Source organism: Onychomys torridus, chromosome 13 (assembly GCF_903995425.1).
Source record: "Onychomys torridus chromosome 13, mOncTor1.1, whole genome shotgun sequence".
NCBI classification, from domain to species: domain Eukaryota; kingdom Metazoa; phylum Chordata; class Mammalia; order Rodentia; family Cricetidae; genus Onychomys; species Onychomys torridus.
Genome location: NC_050455.1, coordinates 5,969,790 through 5,987,060, shown reverse-complemented (window position 1 = coordinate 5,987,060; position 17,271 = coordinate 5,969,790). Strand labels below are relative to the sequence as shown.

At 43.4% G+C, this 17,271-nt stretch overlaps 1 long non-coding RNA gene across 1 annotated transcript; it reads left to right on the top strand.

Annotated features, from left to right (window-relative positions):
* Positions 1–2,952: 2,952 nt before the first annotated feature.
* Positions 2,953–8,228, top strand: LOC118594432. Its single transcript, XR_004946384.1, has 3 exons — positions 2,953–3,011; positions 5,877–6,294; positions 7,542–8,228. It is a non-coding gene; the product is annotated as an uncharacterized LOC118594432 (long non-coding RNA).
* Positions 8,229–17,271: the final 9,043 nt, after the last annotated feature.

The following is a 17,271-nucleotide window of genomic DNA, read 5'->3' as shown; positions in this document are numbered from 1 at the left end:
CTTCAGGAATGTTGGACTAGGACCTTGATGCCTGGGAGAAAGTCAACCTCGAAAGAAACAGAAGAGGACTGTGGGACACCCACCATGACGTTGATGTGCAGTCAGGAAAAGTAAAGGAGTTGCCGACCCAGTTCTTCCTCTCTACCCAATGGTGGGGCTCTTCTGGGTGAGTAAGCCAGCTGGAGCCTGGGACCCGGGTTTTGCAAGAGCACTTGTCTGCAGAAGAAAGCCACATTCTACAAGGTAGGCTCTACCCTTGCAATGCATACCTAGGGTGGATGCCTAGCTACAAAGTGTAGGGAGAAAGTTAGTGGCCAGAAATAGACACTTCTAATGACGGTTCTTCTCCTTCACATTTTTGATTGCAGTACAGTCTGTAACTGCTCATTCTAAGGCATGAGTTAATTTGTCAACTCTTTGGGTTTTGTTTTGTACTGTTTTTTCCTCAAGGAAGGGTCTCTTGTAGCCCCAGGCTGGCCTTGAACTTGCTACATGGTCAAGGACTTTGAACTCCTGATCCTACTGCCTCCCACCACACCCCATCCAGTGTTAGAATTACAGGAATATATCCCTTTGCCCAAGACATTTTTTGGGGGTGGGTGGTTTTGAGACATGGTTTTTCTGTGTAGTTTTGATGCCTGTCCTGGATCTCACTCTGTAGACCAGGCTGGCCTCAGACTCACAGAGATCCACCTGGCTCTGCCTCCCGAGCGCTGGGATTAAAGGTGTGCACCACTGCAGCCTGGCGCCCAAGACATTTTGGTGCAAAAGGACAACCAATGTTTGGGTTACTGGAAATCCAATGAGCTGCTTGTCCACAATTGCCCTGGCTTCCCAGATGTTCACAGTAAAGACTATGCTGGCAAAGCCTAGTCCTGTTTCACTCTTGTTTGGTAGTTGAGCTATAGGTGGGGGCAGCTCTCAAGGGACAGGAACTCTGACAGATGACTTTTCCTCATCACCTGAGAAAAAAGGCGATGGGCAGGGCAGAGTGGGAAGGAGCCCAGCATGTGGTGAACAGATGGACGGAAGGGGAAAGAACCCAGCCTCAGCCACTCTCCTGTACTATTTGGGACATTGCAGACACCACAATGTGGTCTGTGGACCACAACACAGTCCCTAAGTGTTGTGAGGCTTCAAGCACTTAATCCTGTGAGGTTGAGTTCCCTTCAGACACAACAATTAAAACAACATATTGCAGCAAATTGAATATAGGAGCAGATACGAGAAACTAACTACCTTTTATTATGACAAATGTTAGGAGGCTAACAACCGTGAGGCACGCTCTCTCTGCATCTATTTTTCATTTGTTTTGGAAGCAGTTTTTGTTGTTGTTATAAAATAAAAATATCATTTATGTTACCTAAGACTTTTATGCTATCGTGTAGCAAATTCATGCTTTGATTAAAAGAGATGGCTGCATGAATACTTTAAAATATTTTGTTTTAATTTCTAAATATGGTTCTTGGGATAGGTAGATAGATGTAAGGAACATAAACATGGTATCTTGAGGGTTCTTGCCAATTCACAAGAGTGAAAGGAGTCCCTAGCATTTAGAATTCTCTGCCCCAGAGGACAGAAGAGTCAGGAAATATTCCAGAAGCTGTGACCGGGGGAAGGCAGCCCTGATTCATGCCCATGGTGAGTCTAGAAGGATCACTTGCTCTGAACCAACAGCTCAACTCTTCCCTGAAGTGCCGCACCCAGGGGAGGTGAGGGTGCAGGCTTGCCGGGTAATGAATGCACTTCCTCTCTCTCACAGCCTCCTTTGATCAAATCCTTTTCTTCCTTCTTGACATGCATGCGATGGCATGGACTTCTTCATGTCTTCCTTCTCCCTGCAGATGTGTAGGTGAAGGACTTCGTCGGCCCCTGTACAATATGAGTGATGAGCCATGTGCTCAGTGCAGACCTACAGCTCAGGATAGAAAAACGGAGACCACAGTTTGCTCTGGGTCCTTTGACTGCCACCAGAAGGAATGTAACAGTCAAAGTGGCCTAGGGATGTGACTCATTTTAGGGCATTTGATAGAGTGCACAAAACCCTGTTCTATCCTCAATGGATATATTCCTGTAATTCTGACACACACACACACACACACACACACACACACACACACACACACACACATATGCATGCGTCCCAACTCCTTTTCCCCTCTTCCTTTTGTCATATCTTCCTAGGGATGGATATTGGTTTGTTGAGGCAGGTTTCTCTGTGTAGCATTGGCTGTCCTGGAACTCACTGTGTAGACCAAGCTGGCTTTGAAACCACAGAGAGTGCTGGGATTAAAGGTGTATGCCACCATGTCCTGGCCATGTGTTGCATTCTTTTATGTTGCATTTGTTTAACTCTATGAAGCTCTGTTACGTTGCCTGTCTAAAACATCTGATTGGTCTAACAAAGAACTGGCCAATAGCAAGTCAGGAGAAGGATAGGAGGGGCTGGCAGGCAGAGAGAATAAATAGGAGGAGAAATTAGGGGAGAGAAGACTGAGGCGTGAGAAAAGGAGAGGAGGATGCTGGGGGACAGCCACCCAGCCAGACATAGGGTACGAATGAAAGAAAAGGTATACAGAAATAGAAAAAGAAAAAAGGCCAGAGGCAAAAAAATAGATGGGATAATTTAAGAAAAGCTGGCTAGAAACAAGCCAAGCTAAGGCTTGGCATTCATAAGAAAGAATAAGCCTCTGTGTGGTTTATCTGGAAGCTGGGTGGCAGGCCCCCAAAGAACAAAGAATGAAAAAACAGCCAACAACAACACATACACACATCTAATTTTAAATTTTTTAAAGAAGTTACTTTATAAAGAATAAGTTTATAAAAGGAAATACTTTGGAACCAGGAAATAGAGATGAAAACATCATTTATACATTACAAAGTCAACATCAGGAATCATCCCTTCTTATAAATAACCAAAGTACATTTACTTCCAAGGTAATCCATGCCAAAGTTATTCAATGGGCAGCCAAGTTCCACAGCTCTTTTACCAGCATCTCCTAAGACTAGAGGTGAGTCTATTTATGTGGGGGTGGGAGGTGGTCACCATTGATTTCCATAGATCTAAGCATCACTGCCTTTTCACTCTTATCAGTACTTAGCTGAGTGACTATATGATCCTTGTTCAAATAACTCAAGTGAGGCAGTTGGCCCCTGCCTCAGATTCGTGAATGACAGCACATACTTCTCCCTAATGACAAGATGGTTGCTGAGCTGTCAGACACATGTGCATCCTAGCAGTGATCCTACCCCTCAAAGCCACAGCCGTGGTTTTAGCTACACCGTCATCAAATGTATGTGTGTGGGGGAGGGAGTGTGCACGCACAAAGATATCCATCTACTCATGCTTGGCTCTGGAAAAATGGGAGAAGTAGCCTTCTTCTCCTGAAACATTGACTCTAGCCGTGCTGCAGTACCTTGTCTGCCTTGATTTTTCTGGGAGCCCTGAAGGTTATAAAGATCGCTTAGGGAAACATTGCCCAGTATCTGCCCTAGGAAGGATCTTCAATGTTTAGTAGACTGTGGAAAGCTGAGGTCTGGGGTCTCAGGCTGATTCTCAAGTCACCTGTCACTGTAGCTGGAGACCTTCTCTCCAGCCCCGGCCAAGCCCTGTCCGTCCGACAGCCCACTTATAAAATAAACACACAGATGCTTGTATTATTTAAACTGCTTGGCCATTAGCTCAGGCCTACCATTGTCTAGCTCTTACTCTTATATTCAGCCCATTTCTATTAATCTATACTTTGTCACATGACTCGTGGCTTACCGGTACCTTAATCTCCCTTGTCATGGTGGCGGCTGGCAGGTCTCTCCTGCCTCCACCTTCCATTTCCCCCAATTCTCTTCTCTTTGTCCCGCCTATACTTCCTGCCTGCCTACCGGCCAATCAGTGTTCTATTTATTAGCCAACCAGAGCAACACAGTATCCCACAGTATGTCACCTCTGCTTAGCAGCTCCCCCATCTAACTGTTACCCCTAAAGAGCTTGCTTCCCAATTTCCTCTCTCTGTTAAATGTCTTCATCCTGCCTTGTACGTGAATAGTATATATTAATGTAGGGGGTGTGATAGGAGTGTACACAGAGGCTGGGTGGAGTCAGTGGTACAGCACATGCCCAGTGTGCAGAAAGACCAGGAACAGCCCTCAGAACTTCACCAAATTCCCTGAGTGTGCGCACATTCTTCAATATATAACCTACCCCAGTGCCCCTGAGGCCCTGTGCCTTGGATACTGGAAGATCCATGCCAACCACAAGCATCCAGAAAGAACACCTGGCACCACCCTCACATGATCGCTCACTAGAAGGGCATTCTCAGAACGGCAGCCGGCAAGGCCCTTGGAGGAGTTTTCTGCATTTCCACAAGAGATGCTCCCCAAGGGAGCACACACACACACACACCCCACACACACACACACACACACACACCCACACACACACCCCCACACACCTTGATTATTTCAGCTTTACCTCTAGTTTTCAGTTAGCTCCGCAGGAAATCAATCAACACCTATTTAATCAGCATCTACTATGTATCTATCACTTGGAGCCTCTCTGAGTAAGAAACAAGAAGGACCACAGCCCAGTCTTTGCCCTCCAGGGGATGGTGACCTATTTAGGAAGACAAAGTGAACACAGAACAATTAAATGCTGCTCCTGTGGATCTAAATAAGGCAGAGAGTTGTAGGAAACCGAATGCTAGGAGAGGGAGAATTTGTCTTAGGACATGAAAGACATGTAGGATTCGAACAAGGAGAGGAGAGGATGGGGTGGGGGTGTCACTAAAAGCAAGAGATGGTGTAATTAAGGGCACTAAGAAGATGCATCATTAGCAAAAAGATAACACCCCAGGACGCCTTGGGAAGCAGGGTGATTAGAGACCACAGTGTGGAAATGCAGAGAAATCAGTGATTTTCAACATAAGCTTCCCCTGCTTTATAAGGTTAGGGTTTCCCTGCAAAACAGGGCATGTGTCAGCCAGGTTGAAAAATCCAGTTTGGACCTTGAATATTGCCCTTTTTTATTTTTAAGCATTATTAAAACAGCCAAACAGGAAAGGCATCCATTTTAATGATCCTTGAGGGCAGTTGTTTTTGCCTTGAGCTCCTCTGAGCCCTTGAATTCCAAAGGGGGCCTCCAGGGCAGCCTTGAGAGATAAGACAGATAATGCAATGAGGCCAGCATGCCTTAGAGCAACTGGACTTGTTATTGGGTGTCCACTTAGGGTTTTCAAAGGAACACATAAATAAATCCTCAGTACAAAAGCACTCTTGGTGGCCAGGCATTTGTGTGTTATGAAAAGCAGTTAACAGCTTTCATAGGTTAAATCTTCCTTTAAAGGAGACAGCCATACACACACACACACACACACACACACACACACACACACACACTCACAGAGAGAGAGAGGCCACCATAACTACAGTATTGACAGATTAATTCACTCACTCCCATATTTTTCCAGAACTTACTGAGGACCTACTACATGCGCTCAGCACCTACTTGTCAATATGTATAAAATGAAGTCAGCCTACTGGAACTGACCTTGAATATCAAGCTAAGATAATGGATGTAAAGAGGCTAACTGATAACAATAATGCTGACGGCAATCGTAGACATCAATGCTCAACAATCACTGTGTGCCAAGCACTACATCAGGTATATTATAAATTTGATTTTTGCCACCATCTTATGAAATACCACTAAACTGCAACTGATTGATTTAGGTCATTTGCCATGAGTCACGTAGCTGGGACAAGGTCAAAACTAGGGTTGTGCTGTTAGGATCTAACGTCATTGCTGTAACTTTAGAACAAGGACATGTATACATTCTTTAAATATTATTTGACAAAAATGAACATTTCTCTATGGTTTTCAGGTTAAATAACTCTTTTCTGATGCTGTAAAGAAAGACTCTCCTACGGTATTTTCCTCGCTTTCCTAGCCCAGCTGGCTCTCTTGCCCGAGCCCATAGCCTGCCAAGCTTGACACAACAAACTAAAATGAGAAAGGAGAGGAGACCCAAAGACCACTTGAAGAGAAAGCAGGAACTGCCGGACTCCAGCCCTGCATCTTTTCCAAGCATGCCACTAATAACTTCCTCCCTAAACTGGTGACACACACCCTGTAACTTTGTTAGCAGAAGCCAAGCTCAGAAATGACATTATTTCCTAACAGGATCTGTTGTCACACTGCAACACATTTTAAAAAGAAAAGGGGAGGAAATGTCGGAAGACATCTCTAAATTTCTCCTGGAAAATGGGTTTGCTCCCAGCATTACACAGCTGCACCGTCAGGTACCATTGCTCTTAGGGTCACTTTGGAACAAAGTCACACATACTCTGCAGAAATCAGCAATTACATCAGGCCTTTAGCAGCTCCTAACTTGTTTTCAGCAATGTGTTATCAGTCAGGCAGGAGAAGAAAACAACACAGCCAAGTCCCACCAAGACACTCCCTTGCTGTCTGTCCACTCACATTCCCACCAGAGAACTTTATTTTATTTTATTTTTTTGCTTTTTTTCTATGAATCAAGTTATGTAGCATAAAAAAAGTGCATCATTAGCATAAAGCAATATTAGCCTTAAAAAGAAAGAGAAGCAGAATGCTAGGTAGATAGCAGAAAACCGCTCACATTCTGGTCTGCTCCATCTCCACTCTAGCTGACAAACTGAAATTTCCATAATAATACAGAGTTCAGAAAACAAACAGCAATTTTATTTGATAGGGAAATTGCATCCTGTTACTGGATATAAAATTCTACAGCATGTGCAGCAGTATTTTCGAAGCACTGAAGATGTGGGCCTATGTTTTCATTTTGAAATGGAGTTGTAATGTAAATAATAAATCCAACACAATTTGGCTAGTCCAGAGACTGCTGGCGTCATTAACTCGGAAACCCAGAGACACAAACGCTCTACTTATCTTGGTAGGCCCTCAGCTACAAGGCTCCCATCATTCCGGATGCTCATACATGCCCTCTGCTTCATCCGCTGCTGCCTCGCTCCAGGGTCTTCTGGGCTTCCCTATTGCTATTTGTATCACATTTTACCACTCGTTGATGGGATGCCCTCTTTTCTGCCTTGCCTGTGTCCTTTTTTTTTTTTTTTTTTTTTTAATTCTTCCTCCTTTTTCCATTAGCTCAGCAACAAACCTAACAGCTCCTCCCTCAGCTTCGTCCCCATGACCGCAGATTAAATGAAACATGGCCACACTTCCCACCTTCCAGTATCTCTATCTTTTGATAGTTTCAGTTCATTCCATCTGAAGAGCTGACCCTGCAGCTTGTGTTCACCAGTAGTCTGGGACTAAATAGTCTTAGATTAAGGTTAATTCTTAGGATGTCTGAGGGGTAAGGTTGATTGTCAGCTAGACTGGATCATCTGGAATCAACTAAGACACACATGCTGAGTGAGTCTATGAGGGTGTTGCCAGGATGAATTAATTGAAAGGATAAGCCCCTCCTCTAGAGTAGACAGCCCAGACAGAGGTCCCAGGGGAAAGCAGTGCTGTGGTCTTACCTGCCTTCTCCCCTTGCTGTCAGTGAGGCTACCCTGTGTTACTGCTGCCATCAGAAGCCAGCTTCTCGGCCACCTTCCAATGTGTGTTGAAGACCAGCGGCTCTCAGGCATTGTACAGACCTTCAGCCCCAGGCTGAGACTGCGGAAGCTGGCCTCGTGGACAGAGTTGCTCATGGATTCTCAGCCTCTCCAGAGTGTGACAGCCATTGCTGGATACCCTCCTATCAAGTCAGGCAGTCTAGTCAGCCCGTCTGTGGTGTGTCCTTTCTACTGGTTCTGCTTGCGCAGATAATGGGAACTATTACACCTGCCTTGTGTGTTTGCGATCTTAAGACTCCCATCCTTGTTTTAATTTTCTAGAGAAAGGGTCAACCTACCTAGCCAACCCAGTGTTCACAACAGATGGTGGGAAAGATGAAGCCAAAACTGTCCAGCTGAGCTCAACCTAAATTGCCAGACCACGCTGGCAATTACACTCTTTGAAGCCACTAAGGATGGCTGTGGTTTTAAGCCACTAAGTTTCAGGGTGATGTATTACACTGTGAAAGCAAAATGATACATTTATCTTATCTTGTTTTCCCTTTCTCTGCATTCATCACACTTGACAGAACACATATTTCTTCCCAAGATTTTAGCACATGTTGGAAAAGGACATTCGCCAACCAAAGAAATTATGCTCCCTCAAACTTGCAGTGTGTGTGTGTGTGTGTGTGTGTGTGTGTGTGTGTGTGTGTGTGTGTGTTTGGTGTGTATACGCAGAGGCTAGTTTACAGGAATCTCCTTCTAATATGTGGGGATCTGGGTATTGAATTCAGGTAATCGCAGCAAGATCCTTTATCTGCTGATCCATTGCTGGCCCCTAATCCCAGTTTCTACCATCACCACCCAGATTACTTCAAGGAAATTACTATTTCACAGTTATTTCAAAATTACTCATGTATTATATAATACATTATGCTTCCTAATTTTGTCTTTGTTTATTTTTATCTTCCTCGTTTTACCTCTTTTTAATAATTTTTTAACTATGTTTATATGTGTGCACATGAGTACAGGTGCCTATTGAGGTCAGAGGTGTATGACCCCCAGGAGCTGGAATCACAGGTAGTAACAAGCTTTTCAGTGTAGTGGTATTGTGTTCCCTGAAATATTGTGCACCCTATTAAACTTATCTGGAGTCAGAGACAGAACAGCCACAATATTAAACATAGAGGATAGGTAGTGGTAGCACTCGCCTTTAATCCTAGCATTCCAGAGACAGAGATCCATCAGTTCAAGGATACAGCCAAGCATGGTGACTTACGCCTTTAATCTCAGAAAGCGAGCCTTTAATCCCAGGGAGTGATGGCAGAAAGAGAAAGATATACAGGGCATGAAGACCAGAAACTAGAAGTATTTGTCTGATTCAGCTATTAGGCTTTGAGCAGCACAGTTCAGCTGAGATCTATTTGGATGAGGACACAGAAGTTTTCAGGCTGAGGAAACAGGATCAGCTGAGGAACTGGCGAGGTGAGGTGGCTGTGGCTTGTTCTGCTTTTCTGATCTTCCAGCGTTCACCCCAATACCTGGCCTCGGGTTTGCCTTTATTCATAAGACCCTTGAAGATTCTGCTACATTGCAGTGTGGATGTTGGACCTGACTCGGGTTCCCTCTTAAACTCTGAGTCATTTCTCCAGCTCCTTAGCTTTCATTTTGTTGTTGTTGTTTGTTTGTTTTATGTTTGTGTTTGGCCTTGAACTCACAGAGTTCCACCTGCCTTTGCCTCCTAAATACTGGGATCAAAGTCATCCTCCACGATATTGGGACTTAATGCCTCAATTTAAAAGCTGGAAAGTACTTGTTTGCTTTCAAATTTACCCAGCAACATGAAATACTTCTGTAAAATGAGGAAAGTTGAATCCATTGGGTTCCATGTGACTTACTGCATCAATACTTATAGAGTATGCATCATGGCTACTGTAAGGGGACCATTCTTAAATAAGATCCATATCATCATGGCCGACACTTACCACAATAATGCGCATGGTTCCTTGATTCATATTCCTCTACAAAATACCCCCAAATCTTCTCTTTTGCTGCATTGTTTAATTGAATTATTACAATAACTTAAATTTGTCTATTACATTTTCACCTGTATCAAGAATAAAACTGAAGTCAGGCATGATGAATCTAGAATCCCAGAACTCAAGAGGCAGAGGTAAGAAGACCAAGAATTCAGGGCTGATCAGAGGTACATGAGACTCTGTCTCAAAACAACACTCCCTTCAAAAGGAATGACCCAAAGAACTGAGGTATCACACTTCCTTGTTGATAATCATCACAAAGCTACTGTCATCAAAATAGTATGGTATGGTGTTGACCTAAAAAGCAGACAGATAGACCTGCGTCACAGACCACACATGGATGGCCAAGTGACTTTTGACAAGGGTGACAAGAATAAACAATGGGGAGGAACAATTTCTTCAGAAGATACTGCTAGGAAAATCTGGGTATCCACATATAGAAGAATGAAATTGGACAACCTTATCTTACATCATTTAAAAAAAAATCAGGTCAAGAGAAATTAATGGCTTAAACACAAGATTGAAATTATAAAAGTCCCGGAAGAAAACAAAGGGGAAATATATCCATAGGCTCTAGTGATAATTTCTTAGATATGAAGTTGAACCCAAGCAATAAAAGAATGAAGTGAAATTACATTTTTAAAAAGCCTCTGTGCAGTAAAAGAAACAATCAACAAAAGGAAAAGGCAGCAAGGAATGAGAGAGGATATTTGCAACTCAAATATCTAATAAAAGATTAAGATCTGACCTCCATACACAAACTGTGGCATGTGGACTCACCGCCCCCCCCCCCATGTACACATATGCAATACACATACACAAGGTGAATTTATACCTTCACTATGCCAGGACCCATTTGCCCAGTGCATGGTATGCATGACAAAGTCAATCGTTTCTCCTTGCATTGAATTTAAGTTTAGTGCTGATACCATGCTTTTTGTCATATGTATCAAAAAGCAGATTAACATTCTATGGACTTTGCATACATTGACAATCCTCGATTACTGTTTCACAATAGCAGGTGCTTGAGGAAATAATTGAATATCTCTTAAAAAACCAAATGTATCAAACCACTACTGTGAAATAGCTTGCTTGCTCTCTGAAGTCCTGGGAACACAGGACTGGCAGGAAGAGATATTCCTGAAACACTTCTGTCCCTCCCTTAGATGATCAAACTAGTAAAATAATAATGTCCAAAAAATTAAACGTTCTCTAGAAATCTCATGTTAGGAGAAGGGAAAGGCTGAAGCTTGACACCAGATAGAAAATTATCTTTTCCCCCAGACAGAGGTTTGTTTATACAGCTCTTACATCTTTACCAGACCACCTTGCAGCAGATAGGGAGCAGAGACAATGATGGGTCAGGAATGGCCCACACCTTGACCATGCCCACTTAGTTACTTGTACAGTTTGCCCTCTATGGAAACCCAAACCTCACGTTGATGTCCCTCACTACACCTTCTTATCTGTTCCTTGTCTTCCTTATGTGACTGCATTGAATAGGTCACTTTTCTCTGCTTTTCAGTATTCTTTGTCCCTTCAATTGGCACATTGGGCCATTGGGGTAAGCCTGCCATAACTTACTGCGACTGCCAGAGCCCAGCCTCTGACCCTAAAATGTCCAATGACAACAATTCTGACATTTCTGAAGATGAGCCCTCATCTCATGATATAAGATGACAGAATTCCAACAATCATACCACAGTTTGACCACACCCTGGGCAAAGAACAAAGATAAAAAGGCATGGGGAACTTGTGTGTTATGGACTGTCTAAGATAGTTAACTGGAGAAGGTGCTTAAGTCTCACTAGCTCTCAGGATGGGACAGGATAGTTTGGGGTATTGTTTTACCTTAAAAAGAACAAATGGATCCTAGAGATATGTGTCTGGTATGTAGACATTTGACACAACATGGAATTTTATTTGATTTTCCAAGATTCAAAATTCAAGTACTTTGTAGCACATGTAGCTCCACTCCCATGAATAAGGAATAAAGATAATAAGAATAAAACCAATCTCACGGGCTTGATATGAATACTAAATTATATAATATACTTAAAGCTTCAAAGAGTAACTCTACAAGTAGGAATAAGTTTGAAGAAACCCAAAGGTTATCATCTACTCTGTCAAATTAGGTCACTCTAGTAATATCATCGGGTTCTTCACAGAAAGAGAAAAAGCAATTCCAAAGTTCATATAGAATCACAAGAGACTCTGAGTAGCCAAAGCATCCCTCAGCAGAAAGACCCAAGCTTGGGAGAAAGGATGGGAGGAACCCCAGCTGAACCTCCCTGCCATCTTGTCTGGCTGAATCATTGAGTTCCATGTTCAGTGAGAGACCAACTGGGAAATAGACCATTGACCTTTACGTACCTGTACACACATGTATATGCATGTGAACTTGTACACATGCAAAGTGCTTAAGCACAAATTGAAGCAAAAACAGCTTTCACAAATGGTGCTAGAGAAACTGGTTGTCCATATGCCGAACACTAAAACTCCATCCTTGTCTTTCCTAGTAACAAAAGTAACACAAAGTGGACCACAGTCTTTATAATGAAGTCTGAAACCAGAAAAATGAGGGAAATGCCTCCCTTGAGAGGTAAGTATAGGAAAGAAATTTGGGGAAAAGTCTAACAGCTCAGAAAATGATGAAATAAAAAAAATGGAATTTCATTACATTAAAAAGCTTCCACACACAGCATAGAACACTCTCTGAAGAATAAACAGACAGCATAAAGAATGTGAGCGAGTTTCTGCAGCTTTCCATCTCATGGGGAGGTCATATCCACAATACATAAGGAGCTCAAAAAGTAAACTGCATCCCAGTCCTGTTAGAATGCCTGACATCAGGAAGGCAGATGCTGGTGAGGGCACCGTCAGTGGGAGAGGAAATTAGCCACAGCCATACAGAAATCACACTAGAGGTTGCTCAAAAATAACACTAGAATCACTGTATGACCCAGTCTTTGGTCCACAAACAAAGGAATTGTTGGGATTGTCAGACACCCACACACCAGTGTTTAGTGCCCCACATTCACGACAGCCAAGTTACAGAATCAGCGTATACTCATCAATGGATGCATGGGAATCTAAGAAAAATGTCAGACTCACATGTGGAGAAGAAAAGACATGAAAGTAGAAGGGGGTAGGTTGTTTGTTTGTTTGTTTGTTTGTTTGTTTTTTCCTAGACAGGGTTTCTCTGTGTGGCCCTGGCTGTCCTGGATCTCGCTCTGTAGACCAGGCTGGCCTCGAACTCACGGAGATCCACCTGGCTCTGGCCCCCCAGTGCTGGGATTAAAAGCGTGTGCCACCACCACAGGACTGGCAGGATATTAAGGAAAGTGAAAACAAGAGAGGGTAATGGGAATGAATATGGTCAAAGAATATTATTTGCATTATGCAAATGTTATAATGAATTCTTGCCATTTTTTGTACAATATATGCTAATAAAAGTGTTTGAAAAAATGAAAGTGTTGCCATTATCAGCGTCTCTGCGGCATTTGAAGGTGTCTAGTTGGGGAGCTGGCAGGTCTCAATTCTGCTTTGCTTTCTGTACAGCGGGTCTCCCCTGTGTCCTCCTTGATTCTGCCCCTTGGAGTAACTGTTAGGAGCCCTCTAGAGTTAGTAGGCTTCGGCAGCCTGTCATCTTCAGCAGTCTCAAGTTCCATTTCATGCTGCAGGTCTTCAGCACACAAACGTGTAGCAGCATAGCATCTGTACAGATGGCAGCTTTGCAAGCAGCTTCCCCTGCTGTTCCTAGGTGAGTCTGTCTTCTCCCTGGGGAAACCCTGATAGAGGTTTGTAGCCTCCGGGGCTGAAAGTTTCCAGGCTGAAAGAGCAACCTAACTACGTACCCCCAAACTCCCTGACATTTTGTCAACAGCAGCAGAAGCCCAGCCCTGTAAGGCTTACCATTCTATACCGTCCAGTTATAGCATCAAACTCTTGTCAGTTGTGAATAACCACCACTGTCTGCCGTGGAGCAGCCGTCCTCCCCAAGTCCATGCCTGTTAGTTGTTCTTCTCCTGCACCTGGCATGTTGACCTGTTATTATTCTCTTGTCACAGACAAGGAAACCGGGCTCAGACAAATTGCAGTTGTCTGCCAAGCATCACATGAGGGTGAATTGTGAAACAGATTTGCTCTCTGCCTCTAAACTCTCTTTGACATGTTGCTATTACATACTGTCCTTGCAGAAGCCCAAGTGGGTTCCCAGTGCCCACATAAAGAAGTTCACAACTATCTGAAATTCCAGCTCTAAAGGATCCAGCAGCTCTGGCCTCCTGGGGCACTACAGTCATATTCACATACACACGATGAAAAATAAAAATAAATGCAGACTATTTCCTGCAGGATGATGGAACACATTTTACTTATACATTTGATAACTTGAGGCTAAGGCCCCAGCAGAGCTGATGGAGGGCTTGACTAGTATGGCCTCCACAAACCAGGCTGATTCCCAGGCTCCACTTCTCTCTCTGGGTGATTACTACAAGTGATCATATATTTTTTTTAGAAGAATTTAAAATCAATGCTAAAAATTAATGGAAACAATATGGAAAAGGTCAAAATAGATGGTCTTATATACATACTTTTCAAAAGACCTTTTATAAACTAATAATTTGCTTCTGGACTGGAGACGTAGCTCAGCGGTAGAGTGCTTGCCTAACATGGAACCTAGGGTCCATGAAGCCGCAGCTTCCATCCCCAGCATGGCAGATGAAGATGATGATGGTGGTGGTGATGATGATAGCAATAAACTTCTGATCTATTTTCAACATTGATGTTTATTTAAATTAGATTTTCCTCATAGTGAAACATATCTGATTCCTAGTTTGTCTAGGTACTGGGAAGGTCCATTGTCTAGTTCCCAGATCTCATCTTTATTTCTCAAACATATGGATGAATGGGCTCTGGGAAGTCATTCACAGTGATGTGCAGAGACCAAAATAAAACTTCTTTTTCCTCTTAAATAGACCACTCATTTCCTAGGTACATTTTCCAGACTCTGCATCAAAGTTTCTGGCAGATAATGGCACTAAGAACGTTGAGTCCCAACATCTCACTACTGTTTGAATTTCTCACCTCCTGAAATCCTAGACGAAAGGCTTTCTTTGGTTTTGTATTAAATTATCTCATTTGGTTGGCTGCCTTAATCAACTTAACTGATTATTTACCAGCTCACCATTTCCCTGCGTGCAGACGCCATATTGAAGAGCATAGGAGTGGGCCCTGGCTTCCGTTGGTTTTTGCTTTGTTTTGTTTTGTTTTCTGACTATCCAGATTTTTCTCCCATCCTTCCTCAAACAATGCTGTTGTCCACAACCTCAGATCCCTAATGCTTTCCAGCTTTTGTTATTGGGTTTGTCTGGAAAGACAAAATGAGTTGTTTGAGATTGTTGTATTTCCTAGCTGGGGGAGAGCTGGAGAGGTGGCTGAACAAAGGCAGTAGTGCAGTTAATGCTTTAACCTTGCGTATAATTTATACAATAAACAAAGTCACATGCTCCCCTAATAATTTAGATGTAAGCAAATGTTGATTTATTCAGGAAGGCTACGGCCCCGAGCAAGACCCGCAGCACTGAATTAAAGTAGGACAGAAGCAGGCTAGTCTATAATAACATTTGTATAATTTTATTTTTGCCCTGGGCTCGGTTCATTTCCTCGTACAGTAGACGCATGAAATTGGCTCTTCAGCCACCTTTAGCTGTTCATTGATATCTGGGCAGGAAGGGAAGCCACACAATGCTCCTCTCCAAGTTTTGTTTTTAATCACGTAGGTCTTAGATTCCTAGGTCATTCCTGACGATAATTACCTCCCTCTGACTTGTGTTTTTGGCAAATATCTCCTAGAATAGCTTCATTTAACCTAAAGAGAGTTTTCCCATCTAACTGTGAGAAGACTCTGAGAACTGAGCTGGTTAAATAGATGTGAGTGTTGTTGTAATTTTTTTTTCTTTATTCAAGCCCTGGGGCATGAAGTCTGAGTTCACCTACTTTCCTGTCAGCAGTGAAATGAGGGCCTTAGGAAATTCCTTAAATGGTGGAGGGAAAAAAATAAACATTAACTTGAAAGAGTGAGGGATCAGCCTCCCCCACCATTAACCTTTGACTTAAATAAAAATTAAGAACTATATCATATAGGCTTGTTGGGGGGGGCGGGATGTGGCATGTCTAACTCCCTTTTAAGCCAGCATGTTTGAGCCAGTCAATAATTTGTGAGAACTTCTCAAAAGGAGGTAAATTCCCCATCGCGACATAGAGAAGTGGTCCATAGTCAGCCCTTACACACGATGTCCACCAATCGGTGTTTCACAACCTAATCACCTTCAAACATACCACAACTTCTACACCACCCCCATCATACTTTCATCTCCGGAAAAGTAACAGCGCTATTTGGGGTCAAAAGTTCAAAAAAAAGAATTTTTCCCTTGGGGCAGGAAATCAAATATGCTAAAGCTTCTCCCTAACCTTTTGTGTAGGGGGAGTTTAACAAAAGGGGAGGAAAATCCTGAAAATTAGAAAAAAAAAAAAATGGCATTTGCGGTCTATGTGAACCCTGCATTTCTCTCTCCTCCTTGCAGCTGGGAAGGTAAACAACGGGCTCAGTGTTTGGGAGGCAAATATTGTTCCCTCCTATTCTCGGTAACCAATCTGCTCCCAGGCCTCCTCCACCCGGCCTGATTGTGCCCTGGGGCTCCGCAGGCAGCAAAGGAGGCTTTCAGAGAATCCGGGGCTGTTTTGCCTTCATTCCGAATTCCAAATAGAACAAGTTTTCGTCTGGCTTAGGCTCTGGTTATGAAAGTTTCCCACAGCTCTCAAAAAGATACAGAATAATAAATGGCCAGGCAGAGACGCAGAGGCCAGCGGGACCGCCATCAAAGGTTCTGGTCACGTCAGAACCCACAATTGCAGAACCGGAGGACCTACTGTCACTAGGACCCAGAGATAAAATATCTTGCCTTTGGCCTGAGGTCAGGAGTTGGGACCCCAGCTTTGAGGTTCGGTCCTTTGTTCCCAGGTCGCAGAGAGAAGGCCCTTGGCCCCAGCCTCAGAGTGGAGAGTCCTTAGCTCCTGGCCTCGTGGCCGGTGGCTGTCTCTGGGGACAAGCTGTGAGGCACAGCAGCATTGGAAGTCTTCTACCCCAAAGGGCAGCTGTGGAGCTTCAAATGTTTTCAGGCATTTCCAGCATGAAAGCAAAAATTGATGAGTTTCAGCGGGACGAGCTCTGAAACTCAAGGGAAAAAGCCCTGAGGCTGTGGAGCGAGAAGGAGGAAGCATTTTATTGTCTTGCTGCGGGTTTCTTTTCTCCCCTTCCCTTAGCTTGCGTCTTTATTGAGTCAAGATGTTCTATGAATGCATCAGTGAAATATCACATGCAAACTCTTCAGGGAATCTCTCAGCTCCAGGTTTACAGAGGAGGTTCTCTGGTGCTCCCAAATTCCGGTGACCATCTACTCCAGATTCCCCTCTTCTCAGCAGGCCCACCCCCTCTTTAAGGGCTGAGCACTGTACCACTACCCAGCTCCAGAAGGCTGTCTCAGAGGACATGGGCTCCACCAACTTCTATACAAAGCTTTGTTTCCTACACATTAAAAAAAAAAAAAAAAAAGAAAAAAGAAAAGAAAAGAAAAGAAAACTGACCAGTCTATGTGTCCCTTTCTAAAAGCTGATTTGTATTATTGTTTTT